We start from the raw sequence: 21,214 nt of genomic DNA on the forward strand, positions 1-21,214 counted from the left end.
CTGTTTTTAATTACTTAATACTTTGTTTGTACTACGACCATTTGGGAAATCCGATTATTTGGTTAGATAGAATTCTAGGTGAACAATAGAAAAGAATTAGATATATTTGCTAAAGGAAATACTTCTAAGAGTAAGCTGTCAAACCTTATTTATGTCGATAAGTGTCAAATAGGAAGAATTTCACACTATTACTTATATCAAAAGTTACATAACATTATAGACTTTCTAATTATATCTTTTTATACAAAAAGCTTTATACAAGAATTAGTTATTTTCTACAATTACATAGAGGATTCACTTAGTTTTATATGAAATATTAAAATGTATTTCTTTAAATATTTTACCTCATTTTACCTTCATTATACTACGACTGTTTTAAATATAATTCATTGACCAAATCACATTGTCTTGTGAATTTTGTAACAAACTTACACATTTTTTTATTTTGGTATAAAAGTACCTATTAGGTCCCTGGTTGTGTATTTTTCATCTTCTTGTTGGTATTAACATAACCTAAACTTTGGCGCCATATTCCAACTGGCTTCATAAACGATAGGGCCAGGGATCTTGTGTGACTATATATATTGTAATTGTATCCTCGGAAGACGTAAGTCGTTCAACAAAAGAATGTGACGTTTTATGCTCCCTTCTCACATTCGAAGTTTTCTCAAGCCCTCGCTCAAGCCGCACATCTAAGTATTAAAGTAAGTTCATCATTATCATAACAAAAGACAACTCGAACAATTCAAGCCCTTTCCGTGTCCAATTTTCCGTAGGCGGATCCAGGGGGGAGGGGGGGGGCGGCCCGGGCCCCCCTTTCGTGGGAAAAATTTGGTTGATTATATAGGGAATCATTGAAGCATGACTGGAGCGTGTTTCAGAAAAATGAATTAATTTTTAATTTTTGGGGGGGAGGGTTTGAATTTACCAAGTGACCTTTTTATAATTTCAAATTTGATATAAAAAAGAATTAACTACACATTTTGATTATTTCCTTTTGTTTGTTTCTTGTAACTTTCTTGTGTAACTTTCTTGTGTAAGTTTCTTGTGTAACTTTGTTTAATATGCAACCTAATTTTTGTTTGTGTTCTTTTTTATAATTGTTCATGAACATTAACAATGTGTAAACTGTTGATATTTATAGCCTTTTTCTTCTTCGCTGTGAATACCACTGTCACTCTAATATAGTTATAATCAATTTAACTATTGTCAGTTTATTGTTTTAATTTTGTATGCCATAACCATTTAATGTAAATGTGTTTGTGCGAATAAAATATTGTATTGTATTGTAATTTGAGTTTAGAAGCTAAATTATATTTTAAACTTCTTGTTTGATCCAAACTTTTTCTTAGTACTTTTTGAAATATTTTTTTATCCTAAGTGGATTTGTAAAATTAAAAAATAAATTTGTGTTAGTGTGCTTTTTTTGGAGAAAAATAATTATTGGAAATATTTTCCTGTATTATCTTGTGGGAAAAAAGTTAAATGATGTATACTGCCAAATCCATATGCAGTGAAAAGAAGGCTAAGGATATGACAAAATAAAATACTTACAAGTCTTTTTTATCTGATATCTGGTTATAAAGACGAAGCATTTTTTATACCTTTTTTTTATGGCTAATTTTTGTCAAAAGTTTTTATTTTAAAATGTTTAGTCTTGCTAGATTATGTCATAATAACCTCTTACATCATTAACCTTATTATTAGCTCACCTGGCCCGAAGGGCCAAGTGAGCTATTCCCATCACTTTGCGTCCGGCGTCCGTCGTCGTCGTCCGGCGTCCGTCGTCGTCGTCCGTCGTCGTTAACTTTTACAAAAATCTTCTCCTCTGAAACTACTGGGCCAAATCAAACCAAACTTGGCCACAATCATCATTGGGGTATCTAGTTTAAAAAATGTGTGGCGTGACCCGGTCAACCAACCAAGATGGCCGCCACGGCTAAAAATAGAACATAGGGGTAAAATTCAGTTTTTGGCTTATAACTCAAAAACCAAAGCATTTAGAGCAAATCTGACATGTAGTAAAATTGATTATCAGGTCAAGATCTATCTGCCCTGAAATTTTCAGATGAATCGGACGACCTGTTGTTGGGTTGCTGCCCCTGAATTGTTTTTTTTTAAGGAAATTTTGCTGTTTTTGGTTATTATCTTGAATATTATTATAGATAGAGATAAACTGTAAACAGCAATAATGTTCAGAAAAGTAAGATTTACAAATAAGTCAGCATGACTGAAATGGTCAGTTGACCCCTTTAGGAGTTATTGCCCTTTATAGTCAATTTTGAACCATTTTTCGTAAATCTTAGTTATCTTTTACAAAAATCTTCTCCTCTGAAACTACTGGGCCAAGTTCATTATAGATAGAGATAATTGTAAGCAGCAAGAATGTTCAGTAAAGTAAGATTTACAAACACATCACCATCACCATAACACAATTTTGTCATGAATCCATCTGCGTCCTTTGTTTAATATTCACATAGACCAAGGTGAGCGACACAGGCTCTTTAGAGCCTCTAGTTGTTATACTTTATGATTTTTCAGTAATAGATAGATAGATACTTTATTCTCTAAAAGCTAGATACAAGTTTACAGAGAAACATACAATATAAATAAAGACACAATAGTTAAGGTAAACAAATACAAATATGCTTATGAAATTACATTTACATGGAGGGACAAACTTTTTTATTAATACACTTAATAAATAAACACAGTTTCCTTAAGACAGATTGTTTTTTACTATTAAATAATGAGCAAATTGAAATTATATTTGGATTATTTGAAAACTTAATTTGTAGAAATAATTGTCTTTCGTTCTTCAAATGCGAACAGCAAAACAAATAATGAAATTTGTCGCCTATCTCACCGGAACTACACAACGAACATGTTCTTTCATTTCGGGCAATGTTTTGCCATCTTCCCTTTTCTATAGGTAACGCATGGTTACCTGCTCTGAATTAACATAATGTAAACAAATATTCAAGTAGTTCTCAAACTCCAATGTTTTTTTAAACAGTCTATAGTTAATGCATTTTAATGAGTCTTGTACTGAAGAGTACCACGTCTGCTTGTATTGGTCGATTAGCCTCATTTTGATGCTCTGATTTAGCCACTTTGAGAAATGTCCATTTTGTTGTTGAAAAATATTTGAAAACCCGCTCATGTTGAGAATATTTTGAACATATTTGATCCATTTGATGCTTTGATTTTTCACACAATGTTGGTAATATGCAGTCTTGTAAATTAATGAAGACAGTTTGTTTTCGTCTGAACATAGTTTGCACCAGAACGAAATAGTTTGGCATTTTATGTTGATGTCAAGTGGGTATCTGCCTGTTTCACCATACACAATTATGCTTGGTGTTGATTTTTTCAAGTGCAATATATGTTTTAGAAATTTCAGGTGAACTTGTTCGATAACATCATTTTTCTCAGATCCCCAAACTTCACATCCATACAGAAGTATGGGTTTAACTATTTTGTCGAACAGATCAAGTTGGCATTTTATTGAAAGGTTAAATAAACGGCTTTTTTGTATGACGCCATACATGGCTTTCGTTGCTTTTTCTGCAATTTTTTTCTTTGCTTTTGTAAATGTTCCTGTCCTGGCAAGATTTATACCCAAATAATTGAACTCGTTTACTATGTCTAGTTTGTTTCCTTTGTAAAAGAAATGTACGTTACTAGGAGGTCTTCCCTTTGAGAATATCATAACTTTTGTTTTTGCCACATTAACTTTTAATTTCCAAATATCACAGTATTCACTAAATATATCCAATTGATTTTGAAGATCGTCTCTATTCTCTGACATAATGACTGTGTCATCAGCATAAAGTAGTATAAATAATTTTAGGTACACATTGAGATCATTTTCCAAACATTCAGATATAGAAGATAAGCCATTAATATTTTTGCTATTCAAATAATCTGTTAAATCATTTATATATAAAGAAAACAATAATGGTGATAGGTTTTCACCCTGTCTAACGCCAATATTGCAGGAAAAAAATATTGAAGATTCATTGTTATATGTTATCCGTGATTTGATACCAATGTACATATTTACTATCACATTATACATCTTACCATTGATGTCGTTCAAGTTCATTTTATACCAGAGTCCATTTCTCCAGACAGTATCGAATGCCTTTGCGAAGTCGACGAAGGCGCAGAACAGTTTTTTTCTCCGATTTTTCATCATTTCAAAAAGACAATGTAATATGAATAGATTATCAGTGGTGGAGTAATTTTTCCTAAATCCGCTCTGGTTATTATGAAGTATAGAAAAAGATTCAATAAAAGTGGATAATCTTTCATTTAAGACAGACGTAAATAATTTCCCAAAACAGCTCAAGATTGTTATTGGTCTAAAGTTATTCGGATCCTTCACATCTCCTTTGTTTTTGTACATCGGATTTATATTTCCAAGGAGCCAGCTTTCCGGTATAATTCCAGTATTAAAAATTATATTAAATAATTTCACATATATATTTATCATTTTGTTAGCTGTTGATTTTATGTTTTCATTAATAATAAGGTCATCGCCACTAGCTTTATTGTTTTTAAGCTTCTTTATACATTTCAATATCTCTTCTGCTGTAATTACATCATTAATAATTTCGTTCGACTCTTTTTGTACATTGGTATCATCATGCTCATTTTGTTGTGTGTTTCCATTTTCATCGTTGCTTGTTGTCTCGTTTAATTCCTTAAAGAAGTCATATAATATTTGTATAGGTATATTTGGTTGTTTTTGTTTTTGTTTATGTTCACCATTCAGTAATTTCCTGCAATATTCCTTTGGGTTTTTTGTTTTCATATTTTTCATTTTATTTCTCATTTCGATCCTATATTTTTGAATACATTTGTTTAAGGTCTTTTTATATTCTTTTTCGCTTTGATTTTTAATTCTTTTATTTTCTTCGGATTTACAATAGTTTGTATAACCTTTGGGTGCGCCTCGTGTTTTTCCTTTTTTGCCTGCACTCGTTGTCAAACCATGGTTTACTCGATTTCTCTTTTTGCGCATTGTAGGTTCTTTTATCAGGTTTTTTTAATAGAACTATCACTTGAGTAGTATGATAGCCCTGAGGGTGTGTTCCCATTTCGCCTTAGTTGTGAATTCCAGGTAAAAAAGGTAAAAAAAATACTAAGGCAATATGGGAATTGTACTAAGGCGAAATGTGAATTAGATGAAAAAATTAAATAAACAAGTTAAACCTCTGTGTTTTTATAACAATATAAACAACATGTAATTAGGGATTTTTTTCTCTTGGATTACCATTTAATATTTATTTATAAAAATACACTTTTTATGATTTAAAAAATTGTGAAATCAAAACAAATTCTACAATAAAACATTAGTCAGTAGGAAAGTTTTTTTTTTCCTTCATTTCATAAAAGTTTCAGTTGTATGAATTTTATGCAATTAGAAAATTCTTAATAATTCAATTATCCTTCCCATCGTGCAACACAAAAAGTTAAAAAAAAAATGTATTCCCATCAAACCATCTGATATGCAATGGCTACACACACCACCAGAACAACAAAAGAGATACTTGGATCTCTTGGAAGTCCATAGACAGAAATTGCAGGGCTACAATATGCACAAGAAATGACATACCTTCAAAGATTGGCCAACCACACAATCACCTACCAGACCATGCATCTGATTCAGTCAATAGTAGAAAGATATTAGAATCAATTAGATCTAGATGCAGATCAGAAACTACACGGTACCTATACCATCAATTTATGATGAATAAATAACAAAACTCAGAGATGCACCATGGGATGCCCAGACCCTTGAGACTGCCCCAAAACTGCCTACATTCGAAAGTAAGGATGCCCAGACCCTAGAGACTGCCCCAAAACTGCCTACATTCGAAAGTAAGGGTGCCCAGATCCTAGAGACTGCCCCAAAACTGCCTACATTCGAAAGTAAGAGATCAGCACTCTTTCATGTATTTGTTGGCACAGCCATGATTCCATTGGTGTATTCTTTGCTTCGACAGCGAGATGCTTACACTTATATAAGATTCTTCAATCTCCTGAAAAACATCACCAACCAACATAACCTCAACTTTCAGCCAGACAGAGTTAGCCTCGACTTTGAATGTGCATCAATAAATGCAGTATCTCATGTCTTTCCAAACGCAGAACTCAAAGGTTGTTTGTTCCACTACGCCATAGCAATTTTGAAATAATTCTTAAGTTTTATGTTTTAGTGCTTATTCTCATGGTATTATTTATAACTTGTGCTTTGAATTCAGTGCTGATTCAGAAATAAAATATTTGTTATGATAGTTTGATATTTCAGTGTCTTTATTTATTTATTAAAATATGAAATATCCATAGCCAATTTATCATCTCTAAAAAGACTTTATTTACAAAATATAACACATGAGTAAAAACAAAATACAATTTCAGAAAAAGAAGAGCAACTATAAAAAAAAAATATTTAAAAAGTGGGACACAAAAAATAAAAAAAAATATCTTCTTTTAAATAGTATTTCATGGTAGAATTTGACATCAGATAACAAATATCAACTAATTGCAATAAAAACAAAACATAACTTAAATTCATTGTTTATATAGAAGCTCCCATTTCGCCTTAGTTAATTCTTGTGTACCTGAAAATTTATACTAAGGCAAACTGGGATTAATTTTATATAATAATTTTGACAGCTAAGCGGAAATGAGAATAAGCCATCCTGAGGGATCTCTCTCTCAATAACCATAATAATTCATCTAAGAGATATTGGCTAATGATCACTAATCATTTTTGACCTGTGTTCATCACACCTGACAGAAAAGATCAAGCTCCAAACTAATCATGCTTTTATTATGAAGAAAATCTATTCCATAACATAGTATTCTCGCTACATTTAATATTTTTTTGGTAAAGACAATCACCAATTCTGATTTAAGAATAAAAAATAATCTGTCATTAAAATAGAAAAACTGGTCAAATGTGTGCTTTACTTAATTACTATGTAATATATACATTTTGTACATGAAATTGTCTTCTCTAAATCAGACACTTCATCGTAAAATGTAAAATGATTTCATGCTTATTTAAAGGAGTAAAACTATTATAAGAATAAGTAAAATTCAAAAACTTTTACAAGAAAGAAAATAAAAAAATAGGATAATTTCCTGTCACTTGATGTAACAGAAGGAATCCCTTATATATGAGTTTGGATTCACAATTGTAAATGATCCATTTCTTCAAATTTCTGGTTACTATTTCGACTTCAAAATCAAAAGTACCAAAAGCAATTCCTGAGAAATTTACTGTTAAAGTCATTGTAATCATTTCTATTTTGTACAGTTGCTTTCTTTAAATTGTTGTTAAATTCATGTTCATCAATTTTAATCAAATTCTCATATTTGATTTATAATAATGTAAAACATTTATCCAAACTTTTAGAAGTCTAAAATAAACAATTAGCAGGGCACAGGCATGAAAATATGAAGCTTTGTTTTGTGTGTATTTTAGTCTAGATGTCATTTGATTAACTATTGCTATAACTCCAGAAAATTTTCATCCAGCTCAAGCGTTTGTCTAGCCTATACCTGTATGCTACACGCACGTAATACATGCACTACAAGCACGTTGAAAACACTACAGATAAGTTTGAGACAGGTTTAGGGCACGTTGTATACTCTTCAAGATTGTTCAACTTTAACTAAAACTTATGGAGGTGTGTTTGTAACAAACACCCTATAATAAAACGTCCCAGACACGCTGAAAGCACAGATTATTGTCCCAGATACGATGGGGATGCGTCTTAAATACTTTCAAGAGACTTTTTTTCATTCGTAGCGTGTATTCCATCTACATTGGACAAACACCCGGCATATGCCAACATACGTTACTTGAATGCCCAATAAACGCTCAGATACGCTTCATGTACGCCCAATAAAAGCTTAAAAGCTCGTTGTGCGCATGATACAGATATGATTGACAGGTTGAATGCATCCAAAATTACTAGCATATTGGCAGCGTACATGATTTTTTTACCACTCCCGGCATACATCAGGGCTATAAGCTGATGTGTGACGCAGGTATATGAAAAACGGTTAGAAACATCATGAAGTAAATGAGACGAAACTGTCAATACAAGCAAGTTTATGCTATTAATTGATGAATAATTCCATGTTTGAAAAAATAACCCAAACTCTCAAGTCATCTCAAAATGACAGAAATTGTATGAAAAAAAATTCTAAGTCCTTGGTTGTAAATGTTGTAATCATTTCTCCTTTGGGGCATGACAGATTTGTAAATAGATAATTTGCCATTTACATTACAGTCATTTGCAGAAGAGAAAAAAAATAATTTATTGGATCAGATGACATATGAAAGAAATTGATCAAAGAAAGATTTAAAGCCAGATGTTTCAAATATACATGTATCTCAATGAAGAAACGAATTAAAATATGACTTTTATGCATTTTTAAGTTATAAATTTCTGTGTTTTTGGTCTCTTGTAAAGAGTTATCTCATTGGCAATCTTACCACATCTTATTTTTTATATTAACAATACACGACAACAGTATAAAAATTGACCCTGTTGTACTGAATTTCATGTACTTTAATTTTCTTGTTGATTTTACCTGTACGAGAAACCTGCATTGCTGTAGGTTTGTGATGTATAAACTGCACTTTATATAAGGTCTAATGATTTCTGCTTGTAGGTACAATTACATGTTAACCTACCTGAATTCGGTGAAATTAACTGGTTAACTCCTAACTTTGATTTCCTGAAATCATATTTCATATACTATTGGATTCAAAAGGTAAGATGCCTGCAGTTATGAGTTCATATTTTGAAAATGTTTATTTTCATTTATTTTTCAATTTAATGCATAAAAAGATGTAATTAAGGATACCTCCATTAAGTTTATTTCAAAATACAAATCTTTGTTTAAGATAATTAGATGAATAAGTATTGTTATCGTATGTCAATGGATTATTGGGGTCTCATTAGGGGGAGGGTGTGCATCAGATTACAGATCCTGCTGATTGTTTTCTCAGATTCTGGTATCCAGCTTATCATTATAATAATAACACTTGTAATTTCATGTGTCCTGCTCAACATTATTTTACATTTAATGCACAATTATTTTACTATCACATGTCAGGCTTACAAAAAGTCTGCGGCCAACTTTACATCACTCTTAGACCCATTTTAATTGGTGCTGTGTTTTGCTAGAACCTAGACTTACATGTACATATGTCTTCAGAGCAAGAGCGCAATCATTTGTTTACATTTTTAAAGTGGAAAGAATTTTACTCAGACAGAATAGAAGCTAATGTGTGGTTCAATCTTGATTGGATGATAAAGAGTTGAAACTATTTAATTAGGATAAAAAAAATCCATAAACTAAAATTCTTGTTTTGCAAAGTATAGAAACTATTAAATTTAGGTGTACCAAGTTGTCATTAAACAATTGTCTATCTTATTAAGCATTAATGGACGTTATTCTCACTGCATTTTAAGCCATCTTCGGTGCTTTAAGCTACCATTAATAAATATTTTGGCTGTTATACAACACTGACATTTTTGGTAATGTTCAGGAAAGACTACCATTTTTTTTTCTAGATTTTGAAGCCTTCAAGAAATTGAATATAGAACAACACTGATCTATTGAAAATGCATTAAAAAATTATGCCCTCTGCAGTATACCCTCTGTCCTTATGTCCTTCTATGATATCCACCTTATCTTTCATTTTGAACTTTTCACACTCAAACATAAAAATTTATGAAATTGGAACACTATGTTAAGAACCAAAACTCTCAAACAGAGTATAAATTCTGGCAGTGAGTCATATACCTTCAAGAATTATGCCTCATTTTGTATTGGAAAATTGCATATTTTTTTTTTCATTTCTGCTCTTCTGTTTAAATTTTACTCCAATTTTTTTAATCTCATATGCATATACCAAGCAGCTAGAGCTAAGAAATAAAACTGGTAGAGTTTGAATTTTGACAGCAACTTATTAACCATTCCAGAGTTATGCCTCTTTTTAACTGAAAATTGCAAAGGTTGAGTTCTTTCTTTATTCTGAAAGGTAATAATCAGGAAAAAATATGTTTGAGTTGATTGTTTATTGGAGCTATTGCCCTTAATTTAATGATAGTTTATTTTGGAAAACTATAATAGAATAGACAGAACCTGCAGTAAACAACAAAATTATCTTCAAGAGCAATATCATATGTCATGTAACTGAAACTGTTTATTAACTGTTAATAGGAATAAATGCCCTTTAATAATGATTTTCCTGAAATTTATAAGTATGTTTTTTTATACGACTGCAAACAATTTTTTTGGGATCGTATAATGGTATGATCTTGTCTCCGTCGTCCTAAGACACATTTGGTGTCCAGACAATTATTTTAGTTTAAGTGAATGGATCTCTATGAAATTAAATTAAGATGGTTCTCTACCACATAGGGAAGGTTGGGATTGATTTCGGAAATGATGGTTCCAACCGTTTAGGGAAAAGGGGCCCAAAACAAGCATTTTTCTACTTTCAGGATAATAACTTGTGAATTTATATTTCATTAGCTCTGGAATTATACCACAATGTTTAATTCCACAAGTAGATGGTTTGGATTCATTTTGGGGGTTATGGTGCCTACAGTTAAGGAATTAAAGGCCAGGAAGGGACTAAAAACAAGCATTTTTGTAGTTTCTGGCCTATAACTTGTGTGTAAGTGTATGGATCAATCTGACATTTATATAATACATTAAGGTTCCATATCACAAAAGGAAGGCTCAGATTGAGTTTGGGGTACATGTAATTGCCCAATTCATGCAGGAATTATTGACCAAAAAGGGCCAAAAAACAAGCATTTTTAGCTCACCTGGCCCGAAGGGCCAAGTGAGCTTTTCTCATCACTTGTCGTCCGTCTTCGTCGTTAACATTTTACATTTTGAAATTCTTCTAGAGAACCACTGAACGGAATGAAACCAAACATGGCATGAATGTTCCTTATGAGGTGCTGACCAAGTGTTGTTACTTTGTAGCGGATCCATCATCTAAGATGGCCGCCAGCGGGGGACTTAGTTTAACATAGGACCCTATGGGAAATATATACAAATGTCTTATTTTAGAGAACCACTGAATGGAATGAAACCAAACATGGCATGAATGTTCCTTATGAGGTGTTGACCAAGTGTTGTTACTTTGTAGCTGATCCATCATCCAAGTTGGCCGCCAGTGGGGGACTTAGTTTAACATAGCACCCTATGGGAAATGCATACAAATGACTTCTTTTAGAGAACCACTGAATGGAATGAAACCAAACATGGCACGAATGTTCCTTATGAGGTGCTGTCCAAGTGTTGTTACTTTGTAGCCGATCCATCATCCAAGATGGCCGCCAGCGGGGGACTTAGTTTAACATAGCACCCTATGGGAAATGCATACAAATGACTTCTTTTAGAGAACCACTGAATGGAATGAAACCAAACATGGCACGAATGTTCCTTATGAGGTGCTGACCAAGTGTTGTTACTTTGTAGCCGATCCATCATCCAAGATGGCTGCCAGCGGGGGACACAGTTTAACATGGGACTCTATGGGAAATATATACAAATGTCTTCTTTTAGAGAACCACTGAATGGAATGAAACCAAACATGGCATGAATGTTCCTTATAAGGTGTTGACCAAGTGTTGTTACTTTGTAGCGGATCCATCATCTGAGATGGCCGCCAGCGGGGGACTTAGTTTAACATAGGACCCTATGGGAAATATATACAAATGTCTTATTTTAGAGAACCACTGAATGGAATGAAACCAAACATGGCATGAATGTTCCTTATGAGGTGTTGACCAAGTGTTGTTACTTTGTAGCTGATCCATCATCCAAGTTGGCCGCCAGTGGGGGACTTAGTTTAACATAGCACCCTATGGGAAATGCATACAAATGACTTCTTTTAGAGAACCACTGAATGGAATGAAACCAAACATGGCATGAATGCTCCTTATGAGGTGCTGTCCAAGTGTTGTTACTTTGTAGCCGATCCATCATCCAAGATGGCCGCCAGCGGGGGACTTAGTTTAACATAGCACCCTATGGGAAATGCATACAAATGACTTCTTTTAGAGAACCACTGAATGGAATGAAACCAAACATGGCACGAATGTTCCTTATGAGGTGCTGACCAAGTGTTGTTACTTTGTAGCCGATCCATCATCCAAGATGGCTGCCAGCGGGGGACACAGTTTAACATGGGACCCTATGGGAAATATATACAAATGTCTTCTTTTAGAGAACCACTGAATGGAATGAAACCAAACATGGCATGAATGTTCCTTATAAGGTGTTGACCAAGTGTTGTTACTTTGTAGCCGATCCATCATCCAAGATGGCTGCCAGCGGTGGACTTAGTTTAACATGGGACCCTATGGGAAATGCATACAAAAGTCTTCTTCTAAAGAACCACTGAATAGAATGAAATTCATAGCATGAATGTTCCTTTCCTTATGAGGTGCTGGCCAAGTGTTGTTACTTTTAGCCAAATTTTATATTTTTTTATATGATTTCAAAAACCCAAGTAGAATCCGGTGAGCGATACAGGCTCTTGAGAGCCTCTAGTTCTAGTTTCCAGACAATAACTTGTGTTAAAGAGTATGGATCGCTCTGAAATTGTACTACAAGGTTCCATACTACAAAGGAAAGGCCAGGATTATGTGTTGGGATAATTGCTCAAAGGCGAGGATTCAAAAAGTTTGGGGGGGAGGAGTCCACTTTTTTTAAGGGGCAAATAGAGATATCAAAATGATTTCACTGGATTTGAATTTTAAATGAATAATGAGATATAGTTTATAAACTACTTTTACATGACAGCACTTGTGCAGATGTTTATTTGAAATCAATTTGTTTCTGGATAGGAAAAAAATATGACCATGAAAAAAGTCCAAATAACTATGAAATCTTTAAAGCTATACTTTTTGGACCTTTTGGATTATAGCTCTTCATGTTTTATATAAGCTTTGGATTTCAAATATTTTGGCCACGAGCATCACTGAAAAGACATGTATTGTCGAAATGCACATCTGGTGCAAGAAAATTGGTACTGTTAATTTTATTTAAAGCCTACTTTAACTTTTTAGCTCACCTGGCCCAAAGGGCCAAGTGAGCTTTTCTCATCACTTGGCGTCCGGCGTCTGTCGTCCGTCGTCGTCTGTCGTTAACTTTTACAAAAATCTTCTCCTCTGAAACTACTGGGCCAATTTTAACCCAACTTGTTCACAATCATCATTGGGGCATCTAGTTTGAAATTGTGTCCGGTGACCCGGCATACCAACCAAGATGGCCACCAAGGCTAAAAATAGAACATAGGGGTAAAATGCAGTTTTTGGCATATAACTCAAAAACCAAAGCATTTAGAGCAAATCTGGTAAAGGGTAAAAGTGTTTATCAGGTCAAGATCTATCTGCCCTGAAATTTTCAGACGAATCAGACAACCCATTGTTAGGTTGCTGCCCCTAAATTGGTAATTTTAAGGAAATTTTGCTGTTTTTGGTTATTATCTTGAATATTATTATAGATAGAGATAAACTGTAAACAGCAAAAATGTTCAGCAAAGTGAGATCTACAAATAAGTCAAACATTACCAAAATGTTCAATTGACCCCCTAAGGAGTTATTGCCCTTTATAGTCAATTTTTAACAATTTTTCGTAAATCTTAGTAATCTTTTAGAAAAATCTTCTCCTCCGAAACTACTGGGACAAATTAAGTTAAACTTGGCCACAATCATCAATAGGGTATCTAGTTTAAAAATTGTGTCTGGTGACCCGGCATACCAACCAAGATGGCCACCACGGCTAAAAATAGAACATAGGGGTAAAATGCAGTTTTTGGCTTATAACTCAAAAACCAAAGCATTTAGAGCAAATCTGACAGGGGTAAAAGTGTTTATCAGGTCAAGATCTATGTGCCCTGAAATTTTCAGATGAATCAGACAACCCATTGTTAGGTTACTGCCCCTGAATTGGTAATTTTAAGGAAACTTTGCTGTTTCTTGGTTATTATCTTGAATATTACTATAGATAGAGATAAACTGTAAAAACAATAATGTTCAGCAAAGTAAGATCTACAAAAAAGTCAACACAACCAAAATGGTCAGTTGACCCCTTAAGGAGTTATTGCCCTTTATAGTCAATTTTTGTAAATTTTTCGTAAATTTTTGTTATCTTGTTCAAAAATCTTCTCTTCTGAAAGTGAGAAGACAAATTTAACCAAACTGGTCCACAATCATCATTAGCGTATCTAGTTTAAAAAATGTGTCCGATGACTCTACCTGCTTACCAAGATGGCCGACATGACTAAAAATAGTACATAGGGTAAAATGCAGTTTTTGGCTAAAATCTCAGAAACCAAAGCATTTAAAGCAAATCTAACGAAGATAAATTTGTTTGATAGGTCAAAGTCTATCTGCCCTGAAATTTCAGACCAATCAGGCAACCCTTTGTTGGGTTGCTGCCTTTGAATTGGTAATTTTAGAAAATTTTGGAGTTTTGGTTATTATCTTGAATATTATTATAGATAGAGATAAAGTGTAAACAGCAATAATGTTTAGCAAATTAAAGTACAAGCTACAAATAAGTGGATATAGCCAAAATTTTTAATTGACCCAGTCACCCTTGAAGAGAGTTATTGCCCTTCATAGTCAATTTTAACAATTGATTTGAATATTTTTGTAAACTTTTACCAACTGCTTCTCCTCTGAAACTAAAGTAGTCCCGAAAAAGGTCCTGCCCCCCTCACTAATGAACATATACTTGAAGAAAAACAAACATTTATTCCTAATGATAGCATTCCTTTGTTTACATTGAAAATTATTCAAACTATAATCCCCAACATCAGAAATGTTTCAGAATTTTGGTTTCTTTTCAACAGATTCTAAAGTTTGAGTGTCAAGTTTGAATTCCAATATAATAATTTATACAGACTTCATCCCCTTTTACAGGTAATGTGTGCCTCATATTTGTTTAAAACTTTAATAGAATAACAGACATTTTGAGAGCTAAATTAATCAACAACACAAGATCTTAGAATTGATTTACAGTGTTCAAAATATCAATTAACTATTAAAAGATGTTTTTCTCATTAAAAAAAATATAGTTCTATATTTAATATATATATTAGAAGTTTAGGATTTTGTTTTTTAATTTGACCAAGGTGAGCGACACAGGCTCTTTAGAGCCTCTAGTTTGTGTGACACCTTCCTAAGAAATAATTAAAATAGTCTTTGAGTCGTCATATTTATTTTGACCAGGAAAAAAGCAAAGATATATATCAATTGATCATATTTTTAGAGGTTTTAAGCCTCTTAGATTTTTTTTTAATATAGTTATTTAATTCCTACAATTAAAATGACACATCTACAATTAATTCCTATATTTAGATTAAAATTTAGTAGAAGTTTTGATAAATTTATGATACATTTGTAGCTGTATCTCTATACCTTTTTTTATAGATTTTAAGGAACTATACCTTTTAAACTTTTAAGGGGGACGTGTATTTGTCTTTTTTCAATCTTAGATTTGTTTTGCACCATGATAGCATTCAAATATTATTTTATAAAACTTAACATTCAATTTGATGACTAATTCATAATTCTCAATCAAAATTTATTATTTTTTTAAGGGAATAATAATTCTTTTTTTTTTAGAAAAAAAAAATCAAAGCCATACCCCCCCCCCTTCTCCCCATTCAGAATTAAATGGCTGTTCCTTAAGTAATAAAATACAGCCATTTATATATATGTGACACAAGAAATCTACACTAACTCAATGGAACATCACAATCAAGGAAAAGATTGTTGCATTTTGCCAGTTCAGAAATCTAATGCATTCTGGGTTATATTTTCAAAGCATACATCAGGTTTAAATCATACTTAACAATGAAAATTCAGCCAATGAGTCTGTAACCTTAGTTTGATTTAGATATACGAACAATGAGATAACTCATAGTCCACGAGATTCTAAAATAGTCAATTGTAAGAAACAATCATTTGTCATAGATTTTGGTATGAATAATACTGTGAGAATTTTGAAACTAGCTCCAATTAAGCTCTGAATATGGACAGGGACGACACCGTGGTGGTCCTTTGATTTCTGAGAGTAAGAGAGTATCTATGAAACTTTGCTCTTGCTGCCTTCTCATAAGTTGCCAATAACCAATACATACCACTTGGAGCCTCTAGTTGGTTTTTAACAGTTATCTAAACTGGAAATGTTTTATAATTTTTTTTATACATTTGCATTTTAATCTGCAGATCCATGAAATATTTGGTAATTAGAATAAAATGCTCAAAAATCTATATATTTTAGGGAAAGAAAATATTACAGAACAGAAATTTTGTGTTCTAGATTTATATCTATGGATGTAATTTTTGTCTTGAAGTCGATACCAGTTTCTTTAATAATTAAAAAAAATTTACTTAATATTATTAATATGTTATAGAGGGTGGTAAAGGGGGGTGCTTGCACAAAAGAAACGTGAAATAGACATAAAATTTCACATTGAACGTGAAATAGTTTCTGTAATGAACGTTGCACGAAAAATAAATACTTTTATGTGAACCTTTTGTGACTGAGTCACTGTCTTTTTGTATATATTGACGCTTCGTTTTACTTGATAATCCCGATTTAGTATACACATTATAATTGGTTTACGGCTTTTTAAAAAAGTATTTCTTGACGATCCCTGCCAAGTGTTTGAATTTTATTTGAAAAATACTGAGCACGTAAAATAAGACTTTTAAAATCACGATGCACGTAAAATTAAATAAGCAGAACTCGTTGAACGAGGCACCCGTCTTGCACGACTGAACGTCAAATAAAAAAGTAAAAACATGTTGAACTTGAAATAAAAAATGGAGATCATGTTGCACGAAAATAACCCTTTACCACCCTCGTTATAGAATATGTCATGAAATATCTTTGAAAAAAGCTAATTATAGATCATTTTGTTTTCTAGTTTCAAGTTTATGTGATTTATCTCTTAAAGTCTCTGAGCCTAAAGTACATGTCCTTTGTTAATTCAGAATGAAATTTCTCATAATATGTTATATAATCTAGCATGGAATATCTTATAAGAAAATATTTACAGATCAAAATCTTGTGTTCTAGATTTATATTTATCATGTAACTTTTGTCTTGAAGCACCAGTACATACATAGTAGGTTGATTGATATGTTACATACTAATTTTTTTCTTCAGATCTGAGTAGTAGGTGACTTAGTTACATAACAAACCACAAGTAAATAGTTGGATGTTTATTTCATCAGACAAAGACAGGTAATATACACTGTAATATGTCTTGTGTTTCCTGTTAAACAACAAATTTTTAAAATCTTTTTACTTTTTTTCTTTTGTTTGCAAGACAAATAAATTAAAATCCTGGTTGTTGTACAAAAAATGTAAGTAATTTTATAATTTGTTTGGACAGACATTTAATTATATGTCCTGTCTGAAGCAGAAGGATTTTCATTATAAATTAATTAGTGTTGCTTGATTTGTGCTTTGCAATACACATAAACTTGCGGAGACCTCAAGTATTGACTGTGATATAGAAATATGCTAATTATCGACTGCTTTAATCTTGCAATAAAGCCTGTTCAAGAGGTGGGAGGAAAAAAGAGGGGTTGCTTATTTGGTTGTGCAGAATGTGTTTTAAATATGCAGCCACGTCCAGTCAGAATGGTGACTTTAACTTAAGTCCAATGCCTTGTGTAGGAACTGTTTTGTGTACTCTGCAAGATAAAGAAGAGCTGTACATCAACTTTTTTATGGGTCCACAGTTGGCTTTGCTGCAATAAACTTTATCTCCCTATTGTTATACTTGTTCAAGTCTCTAAATTCCCAACCTCTCATTCAGGTCTACTGCACAAATATGGTTGGCTTTGCTGCGATGTCGTTTCTTTCCTATCTTTTTGTGAAACATTTTATAATTATAGTCAGGTATATATTGATTGTGAGTAACTTACATAGTAGTTAATGGGACTCTATTTCACACGTTCTGTGAAATATAGTACGGCAAATATATACTGGTACATACTATCTGCATAACACAGATAGATTTTCACTCCTCTGGAAAAAATCAACCTGTGAAATACCATGCCTGGAAAAAAATAACCGGGATAAATTATCCTCAGGATAAAATATCACAGAGGAAGAAATAAACCGTTACATGTGTGTAAAGCAAAATTATATCCGGGTGAAATTTGATCCGGAGGAAAAAATGTCACAGTAGTTGTTGTTATTTTTTATCCGGAGGAAAATATTTCCCTGGGATATTTTTTCCTTTGCCGTGATATTCTATCTGGGTAGTTAACTTATTGAATAGTTATTAGAAAAAACTTATCCTTTAAAAATACTATGAAATAATAATAGTGTATTTGAAATAAAGCGAAATTGTTAAAAAAAATGTATTATAAAATTTATAATGGGAAATAATTTCACAAATCATCCTTGAAAAAATTTCAAGTCAATGTCATCCTTTTAAAAAGAAAATTATCATGAAACATAGGGAAGAAAACCAGAAGTAATTTTAAAGATCGTTATTATGAAAATAATATCATTAGTTAATATCAAGGTTAGTGAAATACATGTAAAAGTGAGTTGTTTTCAGATCTCAGTGCAAATATAAATTTAAAGGTAAGGTAGAAATAGAAATATAGTTGCATTACTACTGTTAACAGTATTAAACGAATTTGATTATGATGATATTTTTACCTATATAAATAGTTTTGTCTGGGGACAGAGATGTAGTTGTTGATTATATGGAAATCAGATAAATCATAGTATAAATATAAATAACAATATATTGAAACAAAAGCATGTTTAACAGCTGGATTAGTTTTTACCTGTGAAATGTTATCTGTCTTATTAAAACAAGTTGTAAGTCATCTTTTTATATAAATGAATATATAAAAAAATTAGATTCAAGGAAAAATTTCACTATAAAATAGATTCAGAAATATGTTATATTAATATCTTTAAAATATAAATTGCTCATAATTACCTCCTTTGATAAATTATGCAAATTTGGTCTACCTTTGTGAAACATTTTATAATTATAGTCAGGTATATATTTATTGTGAGTAACTTACATAGTAGTTAATGGGACTCTATTTCACACGTTCTGTGAAATATAGTATGGCAAATATATACTGGTACATACTATCCGCATAACACAGATAGATTTTCACTCCTCTGGAAAAAATCAACCTGTGAAATACCATACCTGGAAAAAAATAACCGGGACAAATTATCCTCAGGATAAAATATCACAGAGGAAGAAATAAACCGTTACATATGCACCCATAAGTAAAAAAAATATCCATGAAATATACAACTTATCCTCTATCCATGACAAATTGGTATTAGAGAAAACAATTGAATCCACAGAAAATAGTTTATGATTTAAGAATGTGTCTCTCCCAATAAAGAACAGCAATATATGAAGTATGACATTTATATGTTAATATTAAGCCATTTGTAGGAAGATCTATATATTCTTACATAAGAGATCTAGACAAAGTCAATCCTAGTTGATACTGTTGAAACCAAGATGTCTATTTTCCTAGACTATATATACAGATCGACTCATCCAAAAACATATATACAAAGAGAAATCTTATGATGTGAGAACCTTCTCTGGCGATGACAATTGAGCTTTCTGTGAAATTAGACTAAAAAGTGTTTATAATTTTCCCATCAGACCTACACAATAGAATTGTATCATGATATATCGATCATAGCCATAAATTTTTTTTCTCAAATCCTTTATTCCCAATTTAGATTAATACTGGTATTACGTATTTATTATTTTCAGAGAATTAATGAACCCAAATAAGCCATAAATTGTACTGTCTCCTGTTTGGATTTTTCCATATATTGGTTAATCTGCAGTCATTGTCTGCTTTTCTGCCACCATGATTTGTTGCATAGCTGATTTTTCTTAATGAATCATACTTCGAATAAAACTGGGATATCTTTTGCAGAATAAAAGAAAAATAAACTTTTCTAATGGCCCTCTATTGACAGAATAAGCCAAGAGTTACAAGAGGGATGGGGTTCATAAAGAATTTATGTGAATGGAAGATCATGAAAGGCTTCATGTGCTCTTTTATTTTAGCTTATCTGGCTAAAGACCATTAGGAGATATTTATACTGCACTCAGCATCTGCTGTCTCAGCGTCTACCACATATTTATTTTATAGAGCTCCTAAACTACCAAACAAATTGAACTGAAAAGGTTATTGTGTAGTTATAGATTTTAATGTGCTAATTTTATATTGATCCACCAAGCAATAAGGCCACCATGTCTGAAAATCAAACATAGGAGTTAGGTGCAAGTTAACTTATCAAACATGCAAGTTAATGTTTAGAATTCAAGATCTACAAAAATGTCTAAATGACTGGAATTATCAATTGACTCCTTATGAGTCCCTGCCCATTTATTACAATATGCAACTAATTTTAATATTTCTGCCTGTTATCAATATACAAAAACTGTTTAAAGCAAAAAAAAAAAATCATCTGTACATACAAGATCTACAGAACTTTATGCATGCTGCATTTGTTTGCCCCTGTCCAAAGGAACGTATCTGATGTTCAGTAGTTGTTGTTTGTTGATACAGTTCATAAGTGTTTCTTATTTCTCATTTATTATATAGATTAGACTGTTGGTTTTCCTTTTTGACTGGTTTTACACTAGTAATTTTTGGGGCCCTTAATAGCTTGCTGCTCGTTGTGAGCCAAGGCTCTGTGTTGTAGACCGTACTTTGATTTATAATGGTTTACTTTAACAATTTGTGACTTGGATGGAGAGTTGTCTTATTGGCATTCATACCACATCGTCGTATATCTTCATCTTCATGATGCAATCTGCTAATTAAGTTCTAAATGGTCCTTTGAGCCTCTAGTTACCCAAGTGGTTTTTAAATTGGAGAGAGATTGTTTAATTAAAAGAGACTCATAAAACACAATCTTATCTTATAAGTTACATATTTGTTTCATTAAAAGTGATTCTTATAAAATTAAAGAGATTCATAAAATACATCTTATCTTATAAGTTACATATATGTTCCATTAAATAGACACTTACATTGCGAAAGTTCTCTCCTACGCTCTTTCTAAGATTCACCTGACGTCTTATTAACTAATTTATAGATTTCAGGGT

General features: G+C 32.2%; 1 protein-coding gene across 2 annotated transcripts in view; it reads left to right on the forward strand.

Annotated features, from left to right (window-relative positions):
• Positions 1 to 537: 537 nt before the first annotated feature.
• LOC143062965 (ecdysone receptor-like) overlaps positions 538 to 21,214 on the forward strand; it is a 121,226-nt gene continuing 100,549 nt past the window's right edge. For both annotated transcript variants that reach the window (XM_076234837.1, XM_076234838.1), the window contains exons 1-3: positions 538 to 696; positions 8,701 to 8,802; positions 17,248 to 17,325. The gene's annotated coding sequence lies outside the window, so the exon portion shown is untranslated. The remainder of the gene's footprint in view (positions 697 to 8,700; positions 8,803 to 17,247; positions 17,326 to 21,214) is intronic.

The sequence above is a fragment of the Mytilus galloprovincialis genome, chromosome 2 (genome assembly GCF_965363235.1).
Source record: "Mytilus galloprovincialis chromosome 2, xbMytGall1.hap1.1, whole genome shotgun sequence".
In the NCBI taxonomy this organism is placed as follows: Eukaryota; Metazoa; Mollusca; class Bivalvia; order Mytilida; family Mytilidae; genus Mytilus; species Mytilus galloprovincialis.